We start from the raw sequence: 20,324 nt of genomic DNA on the forward strand, positions 1-20,324 counted from the left end.
CACCTAGGAAGTGCCTGAGGTAGTATTGGAATCCAGGTGGTTCCTAATTCTAGCACTCTATACATCATAAATATCATGCTTCCTGCATATCTATATATCTACACAGTATGTGTGTGTATGTAATGTTACATAGTCGTACGCATTTTTCTGACTTAATAACAATAACAAAGAAAGCACACAAGCAACATGGAACTAATTACTTGGGTAGTAGCTACTGGGGGAAATTTTTAGTGCATTTTCTGTTGCTCATCCTTCTTTCTTGGGAGAGGACCAATGGCATCATGCGGATGATGTCTTGACTTGCTGGTGAATTGGAATTAAGTAAGGCAGAGCTACGCAAAGTCATCAGCATTAGCTGTTGAGGCTGTGGCAATAGCATACTGATTGTCCAAGACAAACCCTCTTATGTTCATTACCCTTTTTTGGGGGGAAGATTTTTCAGATTAATATAGGGATTATCTCTGCTAGTCATGTGTAAGGTGGGTCATAGAATGAGGAATCTTCCTCTTCATAAAAAATCTACTTCCTGTTCCTTGGAACAAGTCCTCAGAAGACTTAATTAAGGTGAAGATGACACCAAGGAGGGACACTCTTGCCATCACTGAACTCAGCAAAATATAAGCAGACAGAATGTAGGAATCAGCTTTTCTTCTTAAGCATTACAACTCTCCCTACTGACTCTCTTTCTCTTGTGACTGTCTTAGATTTCCTCTTCAAACCAGCAGTTCCCTTTCAAGCCTTTGGTCCTCAAGAGAAAAAAGTTTGGGCAGTAACTTGGTTGCTTCTGATTTTACTGTAAGCCCACTGGAAAGAGGCCAAGTCTAATTTTGTCTCGGAACATTTCAAAGCCCATTACTGGTGTTCAGTAAACATTAATTATTATTAGTGGTTGAATCAATGATAATAATAATGATCAGGATAATACTGTATTTCCAACTTTGCCATAAACCAAAACATCTGAGAAGGATCTTGAGGAATGTTATAAAATCCAAACACAGCTGGGCTCCTTCATCTCTACTGGGGATTACCCATCCTGAAACAAATGTGGGTGTTACGGAGAAAGGAACAGATTGTCATGGGTCACTGGCAGATGATTGCTCATCCTTCTAAAAGCAAACTAAACTGTCATAACATTCTGAAATAGTGTTGTGATGGTCACAGTCCAATGCTCTCTCTTAAACCTTGTCTCTCATATGCCCTATTCCAAGACCTTTTATAATCTGGACTATCCTTTGGGGCGCCTAGGTGGCACAGTGGATAGAGTGCCCGGCCTGAAGTCAGGAAGACTCACCTCTGTAAGTTCAAATCTGGCCTCAGACACTTTCTAGCTGTGTGATCCTAGGCAAGTCACTTAACCTTGTTTGTCTCAGTTTCCTCATCTGTAAAAATGACTTGGAGAAGGAAATGGCAAACCATCCAAACCCCAAACAGGGTCACGAAGAGTCAGACACAACTGAGAAAAATAACTGAACAAGAAGAAGAATCCCTTCAATCCAGAGTTATTACCCTAACTCCCTTGCATACCCTCTCTTTTCTAAGGAAGCAGGAAGCATCAATGTTTTCTGTGCCAATTCAGTTCAATTCCATTCAGTAAAATTTTATTAAGGCTTGACTGTGTGCAAGACATTGTGGTAGGGGCTGTGGAGACAAAAATAGATGTGATACAGGCCCTGCTTTCAAGGAACATAAAATATAATGGGGTGGAGGCATGAAGGACAAATGCATAACTAATGAGGATACTAGGGAGAGGTAGATAATTACACAAAAAGAAGCCCAGAAAAAGTACTGCGACAAATCGCACATGATACGGAAATGGGTAATCAAGTAAAGCCAAGGAAAGAAGCATTTGTTAAATGCTTACCATGTGCAAGCCAGTGTTCTAAGGACTATACAAAAGAGGCAAAAAAAAAAATGTTCCTGCCCTCGAGAAGCTCACATTCTAATGGGACAAGGAGAAAGTAGAGAATGGAAAAAGTCAAGTAGGAGGGGGCACCTGAGTAGGCCTTGAAAGAAAGGAAGAGATTAATAATGGAAAGGAATTTAGAGTGAAGGTGGTATTTATTCCAGGTATGGGAAAAAGTAAGTGAAGACAGAGAGATGGGACAGGTCAGTGTGAGAACAAGGGAGGAAGTACAATTCACTTTGGTTAGAACTTATGTACACACACAAGAGACTGAAATCAAAGGGAGGTGCAAGATCAGGACTTTCTCCTTTATGTGATCATTTAATTTAATCCGTGCTCTCCTTGCTTGTTGCTCCAACAACTGACTTGTGATTTACCTGGGAAATGCTGAAACCTATAAGAAATGCTGACACCTGTGAGCCTCTCCACCACAACATGGCAGATAGCTCAGGATGCGCAATACCCACTCCATCACCTTGGCAGCTCCCAGGACTATTGCTATCATCCTTTGGAGTTTATAAAGCACTTTCCTCATAACAGCCTGGTGATACAGGATGTCCAAGAATTAGTATTTTCTTTATACACGAAGGTCAAAGGTATAGAGAAGTAGATTTCCCAGGGTCATACAGCTGGTGACAAAGTTGAGATATTAACCCAGGTGTTCCTTGTCTCTGAGTCCAGTGGTTTTTCCACTCATCCCTGAATAGGCAAAAGGGAAACACTGGTTGCTTTTGAGCAGAGGTCTAACATGATCATAGCGGGTTTTTTTGGGGAAGATTACAAATAAGTGTCAATTTGGAGACTAGATTGAATATAAGCTAGTGTAAAGAAGAACAATTGGCAGGGTATTCTAAGAGTCTAAGTGCATAGAGATGAGGATTGAAATTATGGAGAGCAGTGGTTAGATGTATGAGATTTTGATGTGGAGAAATTTTAAGAATTAGTAACCGATTTGGTATGTGAGGTAAGGGGGAGCAAAGAGACACAGAGGATTTTAAGGTTAGGATCATGAAATGCTGGAAAGATGGTTGGGCCATGAACACAAATAGAAAAAAGTTAGTGGGAAGGACAGATCATGGTGTCAAGGGTTCAACTTAACATAAGACCAGTCTGAGCTTCTTGTAGAAAATCCATGTGGGTATATCCGAAAGGGATGTGGGAATATAGGTCTGGAGCTCTTCAGGGAGGTTTGGGATGGGAAGATGCATTTGGGAGTCATCTACACAGAGATTAATCAAGCAGCGAAGATTTCCTTAATGCCTACTGTGAAGTAGCACAGAGCTGGATATCGGGTACAGAAAGATAACAATGAAGAAGTCTCAACTCTCAAGGAGCTTGCATTATTTCAGGGTAGACAATGTGTAGGTTTATAAGTATAAACAGAATAAAATGAAAATAAATACAAAACATCTTATGGAGGGAGTGTATATCGGTCTTGTTCCTCCAAATAACATATGGTCAAGGCCATATATTGGTCTTGTTCCTCTCAGTAATCTTCAAGTTACTCAAGGATAGAATTTATTAAACACTTTTTCCTCCTTTTGGTATTTTTATACATAGTTTCTAGCCTATAGTATAATTTCAGTAATGGAAAAGACTTCAGAGGTCATCTGGTGGTGGGTGCACAGTAGTTACTCAAAGAATATTTATGGATCGCATTGCCCTAATATCTTGGGTCTTCCATTAAGATATGTATAGGAATTGAGATTTTAAAAATCTGCTTAAAAATGTGAGGTCCCTATGCCCATCCTATGCCCTGCCTTGACTGACTCCTGCTATAGGGAATTTGGAGGGAAAGGCCAGGACTCCAGCAATTATAGGCCCCAGTTACCCATGTGCACAACGCAGAGAGGTGAGGTTGCTCAGCTCGGTTCTTTCACATGCTGACAACATGATGGGCCAGTCAGACAGAAAACTGAATTTCAGACAGTGCACTGGAGTGAAGCAGCTGTAAAGGTAAGGGCAAGAGAGGGCCAGGGGACACAGAAAAGAAACAAGTCCCTGTTCCATCAAAAGAAAGCCGAGCTACTCTTCACTTTGTGTTCCAACCTGGGAAGACTGTATAAATGTTTTCCCAAAGGGGCTAAGATTTCTATACAGATTCCCCAGGGTACAAGATAAATCTGCCAGAAGCCTGTCACTTTTGTGTCCTGTCGCTATTCACCTTTCTTTAATTCTTTCCCCAAACTGTTTCCACCTTCTGTTTCCTCTTCCTCCTTTGCTCTTTTCCTTTCTTGTTTTTATTGTCTCTTCTTCTCCTCCCTTTCCTGGATTCCACAGTGGGATGTGATACATACCCTTCACTCCTTTTCTTTATTTTGAGGGGAGAGGATACGTGCCAAAGCACACACCCCTTCTCAAAAAAAAGAAGAAAAGATAAAGGGGAGAAAGATACATATCACATCCCACTGGGAGAGAACTGAAGAAAAAGAATTGTCAGTTTCCAAGTCTTTCCCCTCTTTACTGCAGTGTTGTGTGCCTGCCCATATCGAATCTTAAAAGAAATGCTAACATTAATAATACATAGTTTGCTTTGTTCACTTCAATTTTACCCTGATCCAAAGGGCTTGGAATGCAAGCCACAGGAGCTTGTTTATCCCATGCTTCACATATAACGGCATGATTGCTCGACTCTGCTCCCAGACACCTTTTTTCTCATCTGTTTTGTTTTCCAATTGCAAAACGATTTCAGCTGGTTGTGTGCATATGCCCTAGAACAGGGCTGCAACCTTCTTTTGAACAGTATCCTAGTCATTGCCAGCTGAGCTCCCTGAAAGATGGCTACCCCATCCTGTCATGCCCCTTAGATGCCATCCAAGACTTCTGGAGTGGCAATCTTCTTGATACCATCTTGCTTTGGTCAGTCTGTACATCCTACTTACCATCCCTGCCCCCATCTCCCAGCAAGCTGTTCTAAATAATTAGTCTTTAGATTCAAGAAGGAAAATGGAAGATGATAGTTATTGGGGTTTTATCTTCGCACACAGCCATGAATCATGCACACTTCTTAAAGTGTTGTTACTTATAATAAATCCAAGCAACAATTATCTCTTTAAAAATAGATGTTTTTCTCCTATTTGCAGGCGTCGTAGTGCTGGGCTTTTGCAAAAGTATGAAATGAAGTTTGTTTCTTTATGCACAGGGAAGTCTCTCAAAGCAAAAACAAATAAAATAAAAATCTTTTTTCTCTCCTCTTTTTTGACACTACAAGAAAAACAGGGATTTTTCCACCCTCCCTGTTCCATGTACTTTTCGTTCCTGTCTCTTTCTGAATTGATGTCAGCAAAACTCTAATAATTCTTTAAGAAGCTAGTTCCACATAGGGAAGGGAAACAAAAAGCCCAATGCCTCTAATATTCTTCAGTCGGCAGAGAAGGAGAAAAATTCCAGAGTTTCTATCTCTGAAGATTTCTACTCTTCTTTCTGACAAGCAATTTAAATGTACAGTCTGGGACATTGCCATTCTATGAGCTGGTTCTAGCAAAAAAAAAAAATCAAACCTGTTTCTTAAGAAGAGGGTTTACTGAAATTACTTACTCCTTTATCTTTAACTCCAGGTAAGCACGGACACAGATCCTAGATGATATCAGGGGTTGGGGGGTTGGGGTGGAGTCAGACTAGAATACCCAGAAATCATCAATCCTAGTGGAGAAACAAAAGAAGGGATCCCTTGACCTGAGATCTACTTCATATGATTTGCCTTTGGAAGATGAAACTCATATGCCACAATGGGAAAATTCCCACTAATTTTGTTTCTTCTACTATTTTCTAATTTTTCTGTAGTGCAAAACAAAAATGGCAATGTTGAATAGTGGAAAGTCCCCTGGAGTTGGGGTGAAAAAGAGTCCCTACTGACCAGGTCCTTTGAAGACTTTGGAAGTCACTTTCTCTCTCTGGGCTTCAGTTTTCCACATTTGTAAAAATGAGGCACTTTAATCAGAAGACTTATAAAATGTCTTCCATCTTTTATATTCTGAAATATTCTGTCTTTTCTTCTCATGGGCTCAAATCACCAGCAAATCATTTGTCTAAAGATAGTCAAACCTTGTAATCCAGGTGAATGCAGTAGTACTAAATAGCCAGTGGTGTCCTATGACCAAGAGAGCTGTTGACCCCGACTGGACAGAGACATTGGAATCCATATGGTTTTGTCCATGACTCAAAGTCCTTAAGGCTTTAAATCTAGTACAGCAACATCTTGGAATCTGCTGATTAATGCACATGGGCCAAAACAAGGAGTAACTTTGAGGTTCTGAAATTTCAAATCTACAAATTCACATTTCTTGCAAATACACATTGTGAATAAGATGAACAAAATGCTTCATTCATTCATTCATTGAGTTTGAGCCACTTGTGCCCAGTGAGTACTCTCTGAAGTGGTTTAAGAAATTTGTCCTCGGGCTACAGCTAAGTTAATTCAAAATGGCTCTAAATTGTAGTATGTATATGTCTTCCTACCAGGAAATGTGAAATGGTTCAAGGAGTTGGATTTTATTCCCAGTTCTGACACTAACTTGCTATGATACACGGGATGAGTCACAACCACTTGAGGTCTGTGTAAAATGGGGGAAATAATATCTGCTTTACCTACCTTGCCAGGTTGTGAGGATGAAATGAGATAATAGATGTGGAAATGCTTTTGAAAGTTAAAGTGTTATATACCTATAAAGGCAAGGTGTTATTATAAATGGTTTCAAAAGAATTTCCAAGCACATTGGGGGGTTTACATCATATATAAGGTATATTTTATCAGTGAGTCATAATTTAGAGGTGTGTTGGAATTATGGTGTGCACACATTTTACCTTTCATCATTTTGCTAGCATACTTGCTAATGCTTTATGGTTCTCTTGTTCAGAAAAGAATTCTGCTCCTCCTCAGCCTGCTACTCCTGCTCGCTTGGGCTGTGAGAGAAGGCCCAGGTAAAAGACGCTGTTTTAATACAATTCTAAACCCTATCACATGTATGCCTCTTTTTTTCCCCCTAGAATATACTATTAAAGGAATGATTTATGAACATGATAAGAAGGAAGCAATGACAATTAAAAATCAGCATAAGTTATTTAAGGATGGGTCAGACTAGACCAAAATTGTTTGCTTTTGTTATAGGGTTAACAAACCTATAAATCTGGTGAATTGTATAAACTCAGCTAGGTGACACAGTAGATATAGCACCAGGCTGGGAGTCAGGAAGACCTGAGTTCAAATCTGACCTCAGATACTTAAGGTGTATGACCCCAGGTAAGTAACTTAATCCTGTTTGCCTCAGTTTCCTCATCTGCAAAATGAGCTGGAGAAGCTGGAAACCACTCCAGTATTTTTGCCAAGAAAATCCCAAATGGTTTATGAAGAATTGGACAACATAGCTATACAAAAGTAGAATGAACTTCCTGGGTTAATAAGGAGTTACCATTCACTGGATATACAGTCAACAACTGGATGCCATGTCTAGGTTTGTAGAAGAGATTCCTTTTAAGTTGGACCAAAAGAGCTAAGGTCCTTTCTGACTATGAACTTCTTTGATTCTTCAGAAACTTAGGTTAATTTGTTCTATAATTTTCTCCAAATCCTAATGGAGCTCTAAATCATTGAGAAATTTAAGATTTCAGGTAATAAATGCCCATGGAAATCTAGTGAAGCATAGTGGACTTAAATGAGTTTCATTTTAAATTTAGAATTTGTTCAAATATTAAACTCACTCATCCATTTTGGAATGCCACCAGTCGCAGGTAGAAGCATATACCCAAGCCATTACAATGTGAACTCCTTGACAGCAGGGGCCATGTTTTTGCCTTTCTTTGTAGCCCTAGAGCTTAGCACAGTGCCTGGCATGCAGTAAGAGCTTTATTAATACTTGTTAATGATATAGATCAAATTTCATCAGCAGATTATAAAAATCTACCTCCCTTTTACTTCAGATAGAATAAAGTTTACAGATCTTCTTATAGGATTAAGCAAAGAAATGAAGTATGGTAGAGTGGATAGAGGACTGGTCTTAGAATCAGAGAGATCTGGATTCAAGTCATGTTTCTGATACATACTGGGTGACTACGGTCAAGTCATTTAAACTCTTAGTGTATGCAGACAACTTACTAAGTCTTTAAGTTACCGATGAGGTGTTTGATCTGCATGGTAGAGCTAGTTTCTACTTTGGGACTCCCAGTTCCATGCCAAAATCAAATACAAGTACTTGGTTACAGGTAGAGTAAGAAACCTGATGACTGCTTGATGTCCCCTGTGAACACTGTGAGTAAATGAAACAAGTGCTTCCTCAGTGGGAACAAGTAATGGTGGCAGTAGCAATAGGATGCCAGCAAATGGAAGATCAAACTAATTCCCCTCTGTACAAATACTCTTGTTTAACAATCAAACACACTCATTTACGGACAATAAACACAGACACCAATGCTTTGCATTTTTTTTCAAAGTGTGTTGGATGAGGAATCAATTCCACAAATCTAATATAATAGGTTAAAAAGATGTGAGTGGAAGAATTATGTTTTCTCAGGTAGGGACAGATGTAAAAAAAATCTGCTTTATGCTTGTGTGAATTCATAAGTCATTCCTTCCCCCACTTAAGGGGAAGGGGTGGGGTTTGAAAACAAAATTATGATTGAGACAGAAAAATAAGTCTAAGAATTCTACTTCAAATCAACAAAAGACAGATAATGGCAGCAACTGAATCTAAACAACAACCCCTTGATGGGAAATTGCTGTGCTCAGAGGGAAAGGGGAAAAATAAGCAGATGTTTCTCTCCACACATAAGCTTAACAACTTAACTGAAACCCTCCATATCTTGACCAAAGGTGGCTGATTGGGCTTGCATTCTTCTTTCTCCCCCAAATCTTGCTCTTTCTCCTGATCTGTCTTAATATACATCCATAGGTGTCTACATTTTCATCCCACTTTAATGGCTTCTAACAGTGTGGTTCTTTATCTTTTTGGAGATTTTTTATTTTTAGTTTACAGCACTAGGGTCCACATAATTTTGAGTTCCAGATTTTCCCTCCTCCCTGCCCTCCCTCCCCAAGATGACATGGAATTCGATATATCTTCTATGTATAACTTTGCATTGAACTTATTTACACACTAGTCAAGTTGTGAAGAAGAGTTATGGCCAATGGAGCGAATCATGAGGAAGAAGAAACAAAATAAAAAAAAAAAACCTCAAAAACAAAAGAGAAAAAAAAAGGGCGGCGGGGAAGATGAGCATGAGTGTGCCTCAATCTGCATTCAGACTGCATAGTTCTTTCTCTGGATATAGATAGCATTCTCCATCATGAGTCCTTTGGAGTTGTCTTTGCACCTTGTGTTGCTGAGAAGAGCAAAGTCTATCAGGGTTGGTCCTCACAGAATCCATATATCTGTGGTGGTGTATAATGTTCTCCTGGCTCTGCTCCGCTCACTCCGCATTATGTTGTGTAGGTTTTTCCAGGTTGTGATGAAGTCTGTATCATCCCCATTTCTTATAGCACAATAGTATTCCATTACCTTCCTATACCACAGCTTGTTCAGCCATTCCCCAATCAATGGCATCCCCTTGATTTCCAATTCTAAGGTACTACAAAAAGAACTGCTATAAATATTTTTTGTACATATGGGTCCTTTTCCCATTTGTGTGATCTCTTTGGGATACAACCCTAGAAGGGGTATTGTGTAGTTCTCATACTCTGCTAACCCTCAATTGCTATACTAGTTTGGGCTACACTGTCCATTGGGGTGTATTGCCTGCCCATCAAATTTCAAAGGAAAAAATTAGGCAATTCAAGTTACTATAGTAATGATGTGGATTATTTGCTCACATTGTACCTGGTATAATTGAAGCTTTTATTCATACCCTCTTCTTTTCCAATTGAGGGGGAAATGGAAGTGTGCTTGATATACCAGTCTCAAGGACAACATCTTATTTCAAATGAATCCTCTCCTATCATGTTATTTCACTACTTCATGCACCTGAAAAGAAATCTTATCTACATCCCTCAAAGTTCTGGATTTTTCAACATCTAAATGGGAATTCTAGAAAGAGGTTGAATGAGATCTGCCTTCAGATTCAAGAAGACTGAGGATAAAGCTCTGCCGCTGACAAAGAGTGATTATATGTCCCTGGGTAAGTCACCTAATGTCTTAGTGCTCCTGGTATTTCTCTAAAATTGTAAAGTTGCAGGGGTGGTTGCAGATCTGCATTGGTAAAGTGAACTTTTATCATGAGAGTTCCCCACATAAATGAAATCATACTAGCTGTAGTCCAAAGGACTTTCAGTATGGTCTGCAGGAGGAGAAAAAGTGTAAAAATCTTCTTGGAAGGAGGCAGCTAGGTGGCACAGTGAGTAGAACACCAGCCCTGAGTTCAAATCTGGCCTCAGACAATTACTAGCAGTGTGACCTTGGGCCAGTCACTTAACCCTAATTGCCCTGCCTTCTTCCCCCCTCAAAAAAAAATTCTTCTTGAAAGTTAGATCTATGCTGTGTGTGTCCACACGTACACAATACATATTTCTCAAATAGTGTAGAATCCAGATGTAGATGCCATATTAATTCTTTTTTATTTTGTATGTATAGCCACACTCTCTTATTTGCTTGGCAACACTCCTCCAATTGGTGAAAATCTCTAAAATAATAGTAAACCCTCTAGAAGATCAGGCAACCTTGAAGTTAAGTAGTTATCCAGGAAATGATTTCCCATACAAAACTGAGATCAAGTCTTATGTAATTGCTACAAATTTGGGAACATGACTAGTGATCTTGTTGGCCAATCCAGAAGATTTTAGGTTTCTTGTTTATTTTTAGCCTGCACATGGGCATGAATGTCTTTGATTCTTCTCTTTTTTTTTCTTTTCAATTTCTTGATCACCCAGTCCTTCCCTCTACCTCAGCCATGGACCATTGAGCCCTAGCTTCTCTTTTCCTAGCCTTAAAGTACAATTACCAGCATTATCTTTTGGGATGAGACAGACTTTCCACTATGATTACTGAAAAACTCATTCAAGGGTTATGTACATGACAATCCATTCCAGTGGGCATAGTCACACCAAGCAATCCTTGAAAGGAGGGCTGGGTGGGGTGGCATATAGGAAAGGGGAAGGACTCTGAGGCTTGGGCCCTTCCCTAGTGTGTTGGTTCCCTGGGGAAAAACCCTGGAGTCCCATCCTAGTTACAGTTCTGGACCCAGCTTTTTCCCTGAAGGGTTGTAATAGGAGTATGAAGAAGAGATATTATGGAGGTAGAATTGACAGCACTGGGAAATTGCTTGGATGTGGGAATTGGTGGGGGCAGGGTGGGAGGAGAAAGAATCAAAGATGAAGGTTATTTGAGGGGAAGTAGAATGTGGAAGTTCTCATCTAGACACATCCGTACAGTAGACTGCCCAGGAAATCAAGGGATAAATTCTAACTTAGAGGAATCACTTAGGAAGCTACCATCTGGCTCTATTCTCTCCAAGTGCCCTCCTCTTCCTCTTCCTCATCCTCAGCCTTAGTTGTACTGTAATCAGACTGACCACCCATGAAATCACAGAATCTCAGAGTGGGAAGGAGCATGAGAAGTCATCTAGTCCAACTGACAGATGGCAGGAATCTCCTCTCTGCTGTCCCAGGAAGTGGTTATCCTGGCTTGGTTTGACAGTCTTCAGTAATGGAGAATATCATTGTACCCTAAGGCATATAACACCAGGAAGTTGTTGCTGTCATTGAACTGAAATCTTCCTTCTCTCTGCAACTTCTGTCTCCCTCTTGGCTCCCATTCTCCTTCAGGGACAGGACAAGCCTAATCCCTGTTCCACATGACAGCTCTTCAAATACTTGAAAACAGCTATTGTGTCTTCCCTGGCTTTTCTTCTCCAGGCTAAACAACCCCAGTTCCTTCAAACAATCTTCATAGAGCATGGCCTCCAGGTCTCTCAACAAATCTGATTACTCTCCAAATTGTCAGCATCTTTCCTAAAATATAATGCCCATACCTAAACTCCATATGGGATCTGATCAAAGCAGCTTAGAGTGAGACCATTATCTCCCTCATTCTGTAAACCAGCCATAATCATATACTAGGGTTTTGGTCTGCCATGTTGCGCTGTTGCCTTATATTAAACCTGTAGTCCACCCAAACCCCCTTGGCAATTTTTAAGATCAACTGTTTTCTAGTCATAACTTCCCTTCCTGTTTTTTTTTAATGGGGGGGGGGAATGGGTTATCAAAACCCAATCATGTGAGTGTTGTTGCCATTATCGTTCGGTCGTTTTTCAATCATGTCTGACTCTTTGTGACCCCGTTTGTGTCGTTTTGTTTTTGTCAGAGATACTAGAGTGGTTTGCCATTTCCTTCTTTGGCTCATTTTATAGATGAGGGAACTGAGGCAAACAGGGTTAAGTGACTTGCCCAGGATCACACAGCTAGTAAGTGTCTGAGGCCAGATTTGAACTCAGGAAGATGTCTTCCTGGCTCCAGGCCAGGCACTCTCTCCACTATGCCACTTATTTCCCTAGAGGAGGGAACTAGGCTGCAGAAAGCTCTGTCACATTAACATTCTGCTAGTCTAAAGAACATTGGCTTTGGAGTTAGAGGGCCTGCACTTAAATCCTAGTGCTACTAATTACTAGCTGTGTGAATATGGGCAAGGTGAGTCTCTTTGACCATTGTTTCTTCATCTGCAAAATGAGGTTGGGGTGTGGGTGAATGTAAAAGATCTCCAAGCTCTCTTGAAACTCTAATTTCTATGATCCTACATGTAACCTGAGGGCTGTTCAACCCTTAAAGTTTCTTCACCTTTCCTCTTTTCCCCAGGGGATAAGTACATCTTATATTTACAATTTTATATTTATATTTATGATTTACACACACACACACACACACACACACACACACACACACACTATAGTTGCAGTGCAGGGATTATGCCTCATGTCATCTTTGTTCTAAACTTTGTCATCCTGCCTGGCAATGACCATCCTAAAATATTAGCAGGTGGCGCATTACACTGTACATAGTAGGAGATTATTGAATGTTCATGAAATTGAATTGAATTAAAAATTAGCCCAAAGCCATGGAGATGAGCTTAGTTCCAAAATGAGCCATATTTCTAAACTGCATATGGTCACAAATGGCTGATTTTCTCAATAAACATGATCTTCTTAGATATGGATTACTTATTTATATGAGAGGAATGAGAAAGGGAGAGAAACTGGGTAGAAGATTTTAATTAATTTCTAATGTAACATACCAGCAAGGCCCTAATGAGGAGAAGAATATCTTATAATTGCCTGGGTCCTGAAGTTATCCAAACAGTTTAAGAGGCATCCCCTTTCTAGTCATGGTTCTACGTACATTAAAATGAAGAGAAAAACAGAAACAGTACAGAGGGACAACAGAGAAGAAGAAACTTGGGATTTTCCTGTTTAACTAAAATAATAAAATCTATTTTTAGTCTATTAAGGGCAAGGATAAAATGAATCAAGCAAGAAAAATATAGTATATTATTACAGCCTCAAGCCATAAATGATAATATCTAGAGAGCTTCAAGGCTTGACAAAATGTTTTCCTCACAACAACAATATGTTTGACACTTGGGATACACAGATGAAAAATAATACAGTCCCTGTCCTCTAGAGGCTTAAATTCTTATTTAAGACTTTCTTTAAATTAAAGAAGATGATAATTTGTATTTTTACATCACCTTTCTTTCCAAATATATCTTTCTACAACTCACCCAGCAAACCATTCCTTTATAACAAACAATAAGAGGGGCAAAATGTTTCCCCAAACTAACCCATTTATCTATCAAATTTCATATTATTTGAAATGTTCCACACCTATATTCCCTTTCTTCCACTTTAGCAAGTAAGTGAGAAAAGTGTATTTTCATCTATGCTGCCAACCTTTATAATATAATTATGGAGTGTTTAGTTTATTTTTTCTTTCCATTTCCATTTTCACCATTGCAGAGAGTATGTTCCATGTTCTCCTTATTCCACTTTGCATCGGTTCATATACATCCTCATATACTTCTCTGAATTTTTATTCATTGTCAGTTTTAACCTAGTAATGGTCCATTATAACCATGTCCCTCAGTTTGTTCAGCTATTCCCCAGTCAGTAGAGATTGTAGAGATCTACTTTGTCTACTTTGTGTCTACATACAAAAAAAATGCTGGTATGAATATTTGTTGCATACAGTACCTTTCTTTTTCTCTCCTTGGAGTATATGTAGAGCTTAGATTTTTGAGGAAACAGAAGAAAATAAGACATAGAAAAAAGAAGCATGGTACTAAGTAGAATGAGATTATCACAAAAAAGTATAGATGAATCCTATAATAAATCAATCAACAAGCATTCATTACATGCTATACACACATACACATATTATACACACAAGGTGAACAAAAAATGAGGATAATAAGAAATACAAAGATAGCTAAAATTCAGCAATAAGAATCAAGCCTTCCTGAAGGAGGAGGTTTTTTATCCAGGCCTTGAAGGAAGAGAAAGATTTCAACAGGACAAATCATTGGGGCCTGGGGTGGAGGGTGGGTGGGGTGAGGATATGTTCCAGTCACTGGAGATGGAATGCCTAAATACAATGAGATAGAGGAGGGAAGAATGAGATCATGGTAACACACGATGTCAGAGTACTATGGTATCTCGGAGATCATCTAATAGCATCCATAACTAAATAGAAATGTCCACTATAATGGGCTTGACAAATGGTTATTTAATGTCTGTTTAAAGAACTTCAGTGACAGGTAGTCCATTGTTCCTATCATTTAGCAGTAATTAGTTTCTTCGCAACTCCCACGCATTGTTCCAGGTTCTGCCCTCTGGAGTCAAGTAGAACAAACCTAATTTCTTTCATAGATTTAATCTCTTTCATAGATCAGAGCTTCTGATACTTGCAGACAGCTATCAGTCTCTACTCTCCACTCTTAAGTCATTTTCTATAAGCTAAACATCACTAATTCCTTCGAAAAAATTTCATGCAGTGTGACTTCCAGTCATCCCACTGTCCTGGTCAACCCCTTCTGGATCCTATTCAGTATATTAATGACTTTCTTAAAGTGTAGTGTCCAGGCCTGAGCAAAATATGTCTGTTGTGATTTGACCAGGGCAGAGTGCTGTGGGACCATAATCTTCCTTGATCTGGGCAAAATAGCTCTAACAATGTAGACTTAGATCAAATTCCCTTTGTTAAGCTGCTATGTTACTCTACTGAACTTGCAGTTCACTAACACACACACCCACACCCTGTAAATATTTTTCACACAAATTGCCATCCATCATTCTTCATTCTGTACATATGCCATTTATTTTGAGCCTCAATCATATCTAACAAATCTAACATATGACCAATAATTTAAACCTGTTGAGATCCTTTTGAATTCTTTTCTTTTTTCTAACAAATTAGAACCAACCCTCAACTTTATGTCAGGCAGCTAGGTGGCACAGTGGACAGAATGTCAGGCCTGGGTTAAAGAAGACTCATCTCCCTGAGTTCAAATCTGCCTTCAGACACTTATTGGTTATGTGACCCTGGGCAAATCATTTAATCCTGTTTGCCTTGGTTTCCTCATCTGTAAAATGAACTGGAGAAGGAAATGGCAAACCATATCAGTATCTTTGCCAAGAAAATCCCAAATGGGGTCATGAAGAGTCAGACATGACTGAAAATGAATTAACAAACTTTGTGTCATCTGAAGATTTGATAAATGTGTCAACTATACCTCATCCAAATCACAGATAAAAGTGTTGACCAGCATAAGACCAGGCTCTTCATTAAAGATCTCACTATAAGATGCCATAGAGGCTGCTGCCCAGCCCACTTGTCAGTCCATCATTTTCACCCTCCAGCCAGCCAGCCTGGGCTGGCCTGGCCATAGAGTCCTACAGCATCATTGCTAATTAGCCTGAGGTGTTCAACAATGGTTCTGGGGCAATTAAGGCTGGCTTCACTGGAGATCAGATTCCTAAATACTGTTTTCTCAATTATGTTGGGCATCCAAAGTATATACATGTGATGGCTGGACCTTGGAAGGGGATCTCTTCATTGGCCCCAAAGCAGAGGAGCCACAAGGGATTGCTGGCCATATGCTGGAATGATATGTAGTTAATCTGGCAATATGTCTACTCCAAGGACTAGCTGCAGACCTTCTCTGAGGAGCACCCTGTTCTTCTAATGGAGCCTCCACTCAATCCATGGAAGAACCAGGAAAAGGCAGCCGAAATGTTCTTTGGGACCTTCAATGTGGCAGCCTTGTTCATTTCCATGCAGGCTGTACCCAGCTTATATGCAATAGGAAGAACAACTGGAGTGATTTTGGATTCCGGGGATGGGGTAACACCTGCAGTCCCTATCTATGAGGGCTTTGTCATGCTACATTCAATCATGTGGGTGGACATTGCTGGCTGTGATGTTTCCCTTTAGGAATGAGCAGACTTTCATAAATCAGCTGAATTCGAAGTTGCCCAAATTATCAAATTGAGAACCTGCTACTTGTCTATCAACCCACAGAAGGATGAGGCTCTGGAGACAGAGAAGCTGCAGTACCCCCTGCCTGATGGTAGCACACTTCATGTTGGGCCAGCATGATCCTGGGCCCTTTAGTTGCTGCTCCAACCTGATCTGGTGGAGGGTGAGAGTGAAGGTCTATCTCCACGAGGTGCTGGACTTCACCATCCACAAGTCAGACATGGACCTTTGCTGCACACTTTTTGCCAACATTGTTCTCTCTGGAGGTTCAACATTCTTCAAAGGCTTTGGTGACCAGTTACTGAGTGAAGTGAAGAAACTTGCCCCAAAAGATGTAAGATTTCAGTACCCCAGCTGATAGCTGATACCCACACGGATAGGTAACTCTGTATTGATTTCACTGGACACCTTTAAGAAGAAGGGGGTACTGCAGAAGATGTGAGTAGCCAAAAAAGAAGTTTAAGAAAGACAGAACCTGGGCAATCCATTGAAAAACCTTCTAGTGCTAAGAGTGGGTAGTGTTTTTGAGAGCGGGAGAGGAACAGAAGGGGAGGCTGTTGTGTTTAACCCTTTTTCTTCCAGGATTAGGGCCCTCCTGCATGCCCAGTACCTCCTCCAGGTGGGTGGTAGAGCTAATCCCTTATTCCCCTCCTCCCCATACCTGGTTCCACTGTTCAGCTGGGTAGATGGATCCTTGAGTTGTAACATAGGAATTGGGGAAAGATTTGGTTTGTTCTGGGGATTGCCACTCTTAGCTAGGGTCAAGGTAGCCTGTGGTCACCTATTTGTGGACAGTTTTGGGTGCTGCTTTCCCTTAAAGACCATATACCCCACCATCTCCATTTTCCTTCCCATTGCAGGGCCCACCTATAATTTCATTGAGCCAACAGCAGTTAGAGTCTTGGCTAAGATATTTCTGGCCCCTCTCCTTCACCATTCTCTCTGCCTAGGGCTGGGACTCCCTAGTACAGAGTTAATAGGGAAGCTTTGGTCCTGATATTGAGGTGCCTGTCCTTGGTCCTGGGTTAAGTCCTTTAGTCTCAGAGCAAGGGGTTTAACAGGGTTAGGATGAAATGGAGGCTCCTTCATTTTCCCTGCAAAGCACTTAAATGAACTGCTGTCCTCCCCCCATCCTCCTACTTCCCTTCTTATTCTGGACTGGAAAGGGTTGGTACTTTTCATTTGTTCAATGAAAACCACTCAATGAGGAGCTAGGGCTGTGCCTGGTTTGTAGGACATTTTCTTTCCTTCCCTTATTCCCCTAAACAAGGGGCCCCTGGTCAGGCCCCATCCTCCACAGCCAACCCTGACTCCCAAACATGTACGACAATTTAACACAGTTGCCTGTATTTTTTTTTGTAAATTCATTATAGTAATAAACATGAACAACCACACACACACAAAAAGATGCTGCAGAACCATCTACCACCTCTCTTTGAGTCTGGGCATTCAACAGATTTCAAACCCTCCTAAATTTGCTATGATGTAACCCTCATCACTCCATCTTGTCTTAATTGGGTAAAGTGAAAGACTGTCAAATGCTTTGCTGAAAATGAAGTGTACTCAGAGGGTTTGCTGGTAAACATTTAACAACCAAGTCTTTAAAAAAACAGGACTAAAATGTAAACAGGGCTCTCTTTTAAGTGTAATCTGCATTATTAACAATTTCTCAAGTCTAGACAATCAACAAAACATTAAACCAAGTCGTAATTTATATGTAATGTTTGAAGACTTCCAAGGTATAAATATTCACACTGGAAAATTTGACAGTAGGCTGTCAGTAGTGGGTATCAGCTAATGGCAGCACAACCTGGGACTCTATCCAAAAGAATCCTCTGATCTACCAGTATAGCGGCTCTGTCACAGAAGGAAATGAGGTTAGTCTGGCATAACCTAGTCTTTGAGAAGCCATGCTGGTTCTTTGTGAGTATTTTGAAAAGGAAGCAGTGATCACTAACCAACAATTTAAAAAATATGTTCCAGAGCTTTTTCCAGGAATCAAAGACAATGTCTCTAAGTGATGGTTTGAAGACTCTCTCCTCTTTTGATAATCAATCAATCAATGTTTATTAAGCATCTACTATGTGCCAGGCACTGTGTTGATCACTACCTCATTTGTCCTTCTCTGGGAATATGGAAGAGGACAGTAGGTTGTCTATCTTCCAGTTTGCCTGGAATGTGGAGTATATGAAAAGGAACAGATTGAAACAAGGCTGGAAAATTGGGTCTCAGTAGGAATATGGAACACTAGAATATATACTGTCTACCTTTCTCGTTCTTCTTTCCTCTTTAGACAATTGCAAATTTTCTAGTGTCTTGAATTCTCTGCTCTTTGACCATATACTTTTTTCTTGACCATTAGTCTTGTTTCTACTCCTGTCTCATTGGTTTCAATCCTTTCCTCAGCTTGTTGTTTTTGGCCCTTTTCTTCCTTTTTCCCAATTCCTTATTCTTTTTCCATCTCCTTCTACGTATATACTTTTATTTTTTAAAAATCAATAACCTCAATCCATCTCCACCAAATTCTTCCCTCCGCCCCCCTTTACCATCTTTTTCCCTGCTCTCACAATCCCTTTGTGGTGCCTTCTCATTGTCTTCCCTAGGTACTCTCTTTTCTGTTCCTTTCTTATCCTCCTCCCCCTTCCCCCGCTCTGGCTCCTACTCTCCCTTGCACCCTTCTCTGCTGCTTTCCTCAGAGTACCAGAACTGACAGAATGGGGACACTGAATACAGTTACAATAATGTCAGCAGCTCAGGGGAGAAAAAAATGAAAAGGGGAAAAAGAAGAAAAAAATGTAGACGGTTTTAATTAGATATCCTTGCCACTGACTCACACTTAATATGCAAATTTTTAAGCCTTTTCATTGTTAAGTGAAACGAGAGTTTTATTTAAATGTGAGAATGGCTAGGAGATGAGGAAGGGTAATTAAGTAACACTGAAATGTAAACCTATGTTCACAAAACCAATAATAACATACAGCATGCAAAGAATTGCAGGTTTCTCTGGATGGTAAGGAGCTTCTGCTGAATACCATCTCAAGAGCGAGAGGGAGTTGACTTATACTCTGTGACCAGGGACAACTGAACATCATGAAGAGGGGGCTGCCTGTGCGGTATGGTAGTGGGATTTCTGTATTTTTGGAAAAATATGTCTCTCTCTCTCTCTCTCTCTCTCACACACACACACACACACACACACACACACACACACAGACCAACAAACCTCTCCGCCAATTAATAGAAGCCTGAGATTCCACCAATAGTCTTTCCTTCATCTCCAATTTATCTCATACATATCTCATTTGTACATAATTGTTTTCATGGTGTCTCCCCAATTAGACTATGAACTCCTTGAAAGCAAGGACTATCTTTTGCTTTTCTTTTTATTTCTAGCACTTATCACAGTGCCTGCACATTTATACAGTTTTTAAAGGTTTACAGAACTGCAAGTAAATTTTGCCTGCTTTATAATTTTGCAGAAGCTTTATCCTAATGTGAAGAACCTCAAAATCTAACCATCCATCCATCCATCTGTCCATCCACCCATCTATCCACCTTTCCATTTTAAATAAACAAACATTTATTAAGCCCTACAGAGTAAAGAACATTATGACATGTACTATGGGAGAGATAAAGATGAAAGAAAAGAGTATTTCTCTCTCCCTCCTTCTCCCTCCTTTAATTTAGAATAATTCTGTATCCAGGTGCCTAGATAAAGTAGACTGGGACAAACTGTGTTTTTGTGTTAATATGGGTCTGTATATTAGAAGGCAGTACGACCCCATTAAGTATCTTGCATGTGGAGTGTAGTTTCTATGGTGAATACTCCAATGTGAGGCCATTGTGGTAATTTAGTTTCCTTTCTGCTATTTTTATGTTGAGACCAAGAACACCTAAGAGTGATTCCCTACAAACAGCCTTTGGGTATATCTGTCCCACTATGAGAAATAATATGAAGAACATACTGAAAAT

General features: G+C 40.0%; 1 protein-coding gene and 1 pseudogene across 2 annotated transcripts in view; one reads left to right on the forward strand and one right to left on the reverse strand.

The window, feature by feature from the left end:
- OPCML (opioid binding protein/cell adhesion molecule like) overlaps positions 1-20,324 on the reverse strand; it is a 121,652-nt gene that overhangs the window by 78,112 nt on the left and 23,216 nt on the right. The window lies entirely within an intron of this gene.
- Positions 1,813-16,794, forward strand: LOC118839923 (annotated as a pseudogene).

The sequence above is a fragment of the Trichosurus vulpecula genome, chromosome 2 (assembly GCF_011100635.1).
Source record: "Trichosurus vulpecula isolate mTriVul1 chromosome 2, mTriVul1.pri, whole genome shotgun sequence".
Taxonomy (NCBI): domain Eukaryota; kingdom Metazoa; phylum Chordata; class Mammalia; order Diprotodontia; family Phalangeridae; genus Trichosurus; species Trichosurus vulpecula.